Genomic DNA, 7,864 nt, shown 5'->3' with positions numbered 1-7,864 from the left:
TGAGAAATTATATGATTTATTTTATATTGTTAGATCGATTTTGGTTTTTTTTAGTTTGTAATTTTTTAGGGTTTCTGTGCTCTTGAGAATCCACATTTGTTGACAACATGATTAGTAGTTGGATCGATTTCAAAGAATCTCCAGGGACATGTGGCATATATTTTTCAGAATTTCAATAGCTATTTGAGAAGCTATTTTATCCGTTTCATTCAGATTTGAACTTGGAGCTTTGTTTAAAGCTATTCCACACTTCACATCTGAGAAATTATATGATTTCTTTTATGTTATTGGATCGATTTCGTTTTTTTTTACTAAAAGCTATTTTATATATTTATCATTTAGATCTAAACCTGGTGCTTTATTTAAAGCTAGTCCACACATCAGATCTAATAAATCTTATGATTTCTTTTATGTTTTTTTAACTAATCGGTTTTATTTTGGTTAAAAGCTATGTTATACATTTTTCGTTCATATCTGAACCTGGAGCTTTATTTAAAACTATTACACAGTTCAGATCTGAACGTATTCTGGTTCGGATACAACAATCTCAATTCAACTTATATCTCGGTGGAGTGTTTTTGTCAAATAACACTATTTTTTTGAGATGTTGTCAACCTTTTCTATTTGAGTTTTTGAGATGCGTTTCTGTAAGATGATTGAGTGTTTTTGTCAAATAACACTATTTTTTTGTTAAAATATTCTATAGATCTGGTTCATGACATATCATATTACGTACGTTTTTTCTCAGGATTCCATAAAGTTTGGAATCATAAATTTTCAGATCAAGAAATCGTTTAAATCCGAAAAGTGCTATAGGAAAATCTTTTTTGCCGAATAGACCTATGACTTCAGATATTTAAACGTTTTCTAAATTTTTGTTATTTCCGCATATAAAAGTTTTGATAGTAAAGTTTGTTTATCTTGAAGGTGTTACTGCAGTATGACACACACATTATCAAAGGCTAAAGACACCATCTCCGAAAGAGTTAAATCAGGGTGGGTACTTTCAGATAAATATTTGCTAATAACTTGGAAAAAAAGGTATATTACATATTCGCCACAATTGCATAAATTTTTTTAATTAAAAGCACGATAAAAAATACCTTTTGCTTGGTCGTCACTCTTCTGTCGCTTGCCACTTATAACACTTGATTTTGTCAGTTGCTTCATTGTTGGTTTGAGCCTTCGAAATTCAACTTTTATATGAAATAATTTAGAAGTATGTGTTTGATTGTCAAAACTATGAGTGGATGGGATTTGTGATTGTGTTTGGAACAAATTGGATTTCTGTTGGGAAACTCAAACACTTGATTTTGCGAAGGAGTAGATTCAGAGAAAAAAGAAGATGAGTAAAATATGTTGAAAAATAAATCTTGAAGTATATTTTTGAATCTATATCTATACATAAAAGCAGCAATCAAGCATCTCTAATTAATGTCTATATTTTGAAACTTGAAATTAGTAATGCTAATAATGAAAAACAGTTCCATTTATTTGCATTTATTTTGAACATAATTTATTGCCGTATATTATACATATTTCAAAATTTTAATAATTTAATATCAACTAAAATGTATTAGTTGATGCAGTATAATTAAGTTTTTTTTAAAAAATTAGGGAGAATTTGTTTTTATAAAATAACTATTAGTTAATTAGGTAATTGAAAATAAAATATTGGGCTGTATGGTATAGAGTATTGAATACATGAATAGGTGAGCAAATATCGGTTATGTTGATGGATATGCTAGAAGATAAAATATGATATTTGTAACTTAGAGAATTGTTTAGAGTTAATTTTAATGGCATTAATTAAAAATATATAATTAGTGGCTCTTTTGAAACTCTAAATGCAGATGTATATTTAAATTTTTGAATTTTCATGTCTCTAAATTGAGAAGGCAAATATTAGTTGATGCAGTACATTAAAATTCAAGAATCTAATTTTTGGAATAAGGAAAAAGTTGATTGTTTGGCCTGATTTTTATTATTTATGTTCGATTTATCTGATATCAATCTTCATTGAAATGTGTTCGCCATTTTATTTTTACTCGCCTTCTCGTTTTTTTGGAATATGTGTTGATCGTGGAACCATTTTCCAAAAAAAAAAATTAATGTATGTTTTTTGGGTGACATCCATATTAAATTAACAAAATCTCTCGTCGTGTTACATTTCATGGTCGTGTTGCATTTGAGCATATAATACTCAAGTATCTTTAAATCTTAAATTTTAGTAGTTAAACATTTTTAATATAACAAAAATTATGATCATGAATTGTATTGACTTTAGATAGATCGTGGTCACAATTTTTTTTTTATCACATCACTAAAAAATATTTTTTAATATAATTATTTATCTGCGTTAATTATTATATTTGAAAATTTTGTGAAGAAAATATTATATTGAATATGAAAATGATAAATTTCGAAACAAAATCAATCGAACAATGAAACTTCATGGCACTCATAAAGAAGACTGACAATGTAATCAAAATTTAACAAAAGCAAATGTCTAAAACCAAGATAGAAAGGTCTCATGAAAACTTAAATCTTAAATAATGCTTGGAATAATAGAACTCATGGTATAATAGGAAAAATATTTCAGTCTTTCTCTTGGGTTATCGATAGCTTTAAGTTTTTTTTTCTGGTGCAGTTGATGAGAACTCATCAATAAGGGTTTTCTTCAATGTAGAGTCATTTAGTGCATCTGTTGATGGAACTTGCTTGCTGGTAGACTTTATCGCGGCAGACACTTCATCTCCAGACGAAAGAACCTAAAAAGAATAATATTTTGGTTTTGTATTAAATTCGTATAGAATACATATTAAAATTATGATATTTACCTCAATATCTCTTGTGTCAGTGTTGTTGAGTTTTGAGAACAAATCAGATTCCTGTAGTAAATGAAAATTTTTAACCAATCATATATTAAAATTTAAATAAGGACATCAATGTAGTAGACAATATAATATCTGGCTATCAAGAAAGTCTTTAGAGAAATTTTCCACAACAGTGGGGTCAGAAATCAATTTAATGATTGTGTATGTCCCATTATATCCGCGAATCTGATTGGATCTAACTTGAACTTTGAATAAAATATTTTGATCTACTAAATTTTCGAAGTCTTTCGGAATTTCTACAGATTCCGTACCTTGAAATATTTTATGGATGATTAATATTTAAAATAAAAATAATATCATTATATTATATCATGAAAAACCAAGAAAGAAAACCTGATTTTCCATTTCAGTCTTCAATTGTAAGGCAGTTTTTCCAATAAGTTGAATAGACTCTCTATCCCAAAGTAAGAAAATTGCATTTTCATTACTGTCTACAACTCTGACTTGAATCTTAAATCTAGAAAACAATTATTTGTAAATATTTTAGATAAACAATTCAGGAAAAAAATAACGAAACAAAGTCCCTTGTACATAAAACATACCTAATATTTCCTGTGGTATCGAATTTGTCACACTTCTCATAGTAAAATTTATCTCCCACCACAATCATCTTCTTGGGACATTTTTTACATGACAAATACCACCAACTTCCACCAGATTCAACCGACACAATTCTTGCAAAAATCCAAAAACTCCCCACCTCACTACAAGAATAAATGCTTATGGTGACATTCATAAATCTCATCATATTCAATATTTAGTGACATTTAAGTTTTAGTGACACCTCCAACAAATGTCATCTATTCCAATGTCGTCTTAAACTTACTGACATTTTTTAATGTCATTATAAGATGTTAATGACAACTTCATACGTGTTACTAATTATTCATATAATGACAATTTTAAATGTCAGGAAAACTCATGTTTAAATACATTTATAGATGTCTTGTTATTATAGTAATAATGACAAATTTATATGTCAGTTAAAATCATTTATAATGACAACTAAAAGTGTCGTGTATGTTATTTATAGTGACAATAACAAATGTGAGAATATTTGGGTTGGATAAATATAGGAGGAGGGAAAATTAGATAAAATAAATGTGAGAATAAAAAAGCATATTAGATTAGTTATCCTAACATTTTTAATTGATGTCATTTTTTATATGGAGGGAGACAATTATTTTCCCTCCTCCAATATTTATCTATCCCAAATATTCTCACACTTATTTATAGTGAAATTTTTAAGTTTTTTAATGATTTTTTACGATGTGGGAAAAGTAATTGTTCTTCTCCATATAAAAGATGACATCAATTAAAAATGTCATGATAACTAATCTAATATTTTTTTTATTTTACACATTATTAATTTTTTACAAGTGTCATTATTAAGTATTTATAACAACATTTAATTAAAAGTGTCTACAAAAAAGTGTCACAATAGTCATTTATTGTTGTAGTGCCTGGAAATAGACAGAATAATTAAAGTATCAATTGTATATACCGAAACAATCAAAAATTTTAGTGAAACTCTTATAAATTAAAAGAATATAAAAAAATATACCTCATTATTTTCTGAAACTTGTTCTATGGTCCTGAAAATGTCCTTCGCATTCGCAAGTTCTTTCGTGATATTTGGGTCAAATTTCACTGAAATGGTGCTAATTTAATTTGTTGGGGTCTTGCAATCACAATTCATCCTAAATTGGAAATGTTAAAAAATTCAATAATGGTAAAATAAATTATAAACAGAAAGAAGTAAAATAAAAATACATGTTTCGAAATTGAAGAAATTCAGGTAAGTTTCCATTTATTATCATTTTGATGACAAAAAATGTACTTTGAACTCGCACTTCACCCCTAAATCTTCTTGCACGACACATTTGTAGAATCACAACCACTGGTTCATCACTGACATTGCCCAAATATGCCATGATTTCATCCACAAAGTTTCCCCACAAAGTACATGGTAATTTGTTGTTTCTAACAAACAATAAATATATAATGTGAAATGCCAAAAATTAGTTCGCACATAATTTATTATAATAAGATAAATGATGGTTCTTCTAAATCTTCAGTGACCAAATCGATAAGTTTTGTAGCCCGTCCACTAATTTCTTTATTTTGAGGGGAGTCTCTTGATATTATTTTTCCAATGACATCTGGAAATAAATAAAAAAAATTATAGGCAAACATCAAGATAATAAAAAAATTGATGGATCTCTAAGTAAATAAATAAAAAATCAGCTTACCAAAAAGTTCATTCTTATCAATGACATCTGCATTCTTCAAATCTCTAAAGCTCTTGAATTCAAACATACTTTGTGAAAAAGTATCATCGAAAATCTCGCAGATATTAGTTTTATTCATAAACATGAGTTTGTATTTATGTGTAGTTGTCTTGTATTTCGAACGATTATCTGCAACATTTACGTTTTTAATTGCAAAAAGATGACCTTTGAGAATTGGTTTCATTTTCTGTTTGAGGCCTTCTTTTATTGTTGCATTTATGCGCGAACCCTAAAAAAAATAGACAGAATCAATATATTTACATGTTTAGAGGATTTCAATATCAAATATTAGAAAATTTGTTACCTCCTGATCATGAAAGATGCATTCGAAAGTGGGTCCGCTGTTACCATATGGAGGAAATCGTAACAACAAATCAATCGTAGTTTGAACGCCCACTGCCAGGTTGAAGGTTCCATAAGAGAATTTATGTTTTGGATTTGAAATTTGAAATATATTTTAATTTCGTTTGTTTTTCCAAGAAGTGATTCAAATTTCAAGTATTTTACATACATTAATGTACAGTTTTAATAATGAATTAAATATCTTTATTTATTTATTATGTTAACATTTTTCGATTCTTTCTTTTTTTGGAAAGTATATTTAGGCGGGAACTTGCCAAAAATAGCAGACAACTCTGCTTTTATATATATATAGATATAGATATAGATACTAGAACTTTTAGACATTGTTTTATTATAATCTTTACAGAAAAATTTTCATTTTGGTTGATAGTTTTTAAACTCACACATTTCAAGATCTAGTAGAGTTTCAATCTCAAAATCTTAACTTTTATCTGGCATGTTTGCATCTCTACTGTTCTGACATATTTGATGATATTATGATATTTTTTGGACATTCTATTGACTATTTTTTACTTCTTTTATATTGAAATTTATCATTATTTGATATGAGATGATGTTACGGCTTCAAAAGAATATTATCTTTTACGATCAAAACATTTTGTCAAATTTTTCTATCAAAGTAATTCATCATTCATATATTTGTATCCTATTCCTATAATAAAAAAATTTCACAAAGCACAAAATATTTTAACGTCATGATGTTGTAATATCATGAATGTTTAATATATTAGTCTCATATATTCATGATTTACGCAACGTGTGTGCCTCGGTAGCTAGTTTCAAAGAGAGTTTAAAAGATTTCAGAAGTTCACGAAATTTAAAAAAAGTAATAAAAAGACATAAGTTTCATAAAATATGATGTTTAAAAAAAAGTTAAATGTGTTTAGTTAAACTTATTAAAATATTTTATAAATTCTTATGTTTATAATTTGTTTTATAAGCTTATAAATTATATAGTTTTATTTTAAAAATAAACTATCGTAATATTTAGAAAAAATAAGATAATGAAACATAAAATTGATGTGTTTGATATTATATGATTTTTTGTTACGATAATTATCAAAAAGACATAAATCATTACATGTTAAGATTGAAACTTTGACTTAATTTAATCTGAAAAGCTTGCTCAAAAAAAATATTGTTCAAATCCATAATTACAACTCTCCATGTTTTATCCATTGTTAGTTGTCTCACATCAGTTGGATAAAATACATGATAGTTGTATATATAGATTTGAACAATCATTCTATTGAACAAATTTGTAATTTTAAATTATGTCAAAGTCTCAGTTTAACATTAGAAAATAATATTAATTATAAATCAAGTGATAATTTGTAACTTTAAATTATGTCAAGGTCTTAGTATTAACATTAGAAGATAATATTAATTAAAAATCAAGTGATAATAGAAACAATAATAAATGTTAACTATCGGTAATATACTCATAATTTTATAATTAATAATAAGAATATTACTATTATTAATATGATTATATAATATTAATTATAATATGATTATTATTGATGGGGTAGTAAAATTCGGTTTATCACCTTCAAAATAGTACCAAGATTTTTTTTTATTTTGAGGATATTAATAAATTAAGGAAAAAAAATCTACGGAATATAATCTGGGAAAGATTGATTAATTTGTGTATAATGGACTCATTCAAGGCTCGGCCCAATATATTTTCGGATAATTTGGATTAATGGGCCTTGCCAAATCGAGTCGAAATGAACGGACCCAAGATGCTTTGAATCGGTTCTACTTCTCTTCCCTACGCCGCCTCTCTCCTCGCTCCTCAGCCTCACCGATTAATCGCCGATTATCGAAGAAGAATCTAATATCATCTCGTATGATTGTAGGTCTCTCTTTTCGTTCCTCAATCTCTCTCTTTTTTTGTGCTTGAAAGTTGAAACGGTATGAATGGGCGATGGCTGCAGTCACAGGTATCTGTCGTGCAGGGTTAGAGATAAACAAACCAAACTCAAGCTTTACAGTATTTGGCTCGTTAGCTCATGAACATTTTCGTTGAAAAGTTCATTAGTAATTTTTTAGATGAAAAATAATAGTTTTGATATTTGATTTATTGATTTTTCATATTATTTATGAAATATATAGAAAAATCTATTAAATTTATTTATTATAATAAATTTACAAATTTTAATAAGAGTATTATATTTTTCTATAAATATATAATTTATTTTTTAATTAATTTAATGAAAATTTAAATGTATAATTCATATTTATTAAGCTTGTTTAGGCTTGATAAAGGCTTGAATAAGCTCGTGAGTCATGCATATGTTCGTTAAATAA

This window comes from Primulina tabacum, chromosome 8 (assembly GCF_025594145.1).
Source record: "Primulina tabacum isolate GXHZ01 chromosome 8, ASM2559414v2, whole genome shotgun sequence".
Lineage (NCBI taxonomy): Eukaryota > Viridiplantae > Streptophyta > Magnoliopsida > Lamiales > Gesneriaceae > Primulina > Primulina tabacum.
The sequence above is the reverse complement of the archived record's forward strand: the minus strand, read 5'-3'. Positions refer to the sequence as shown.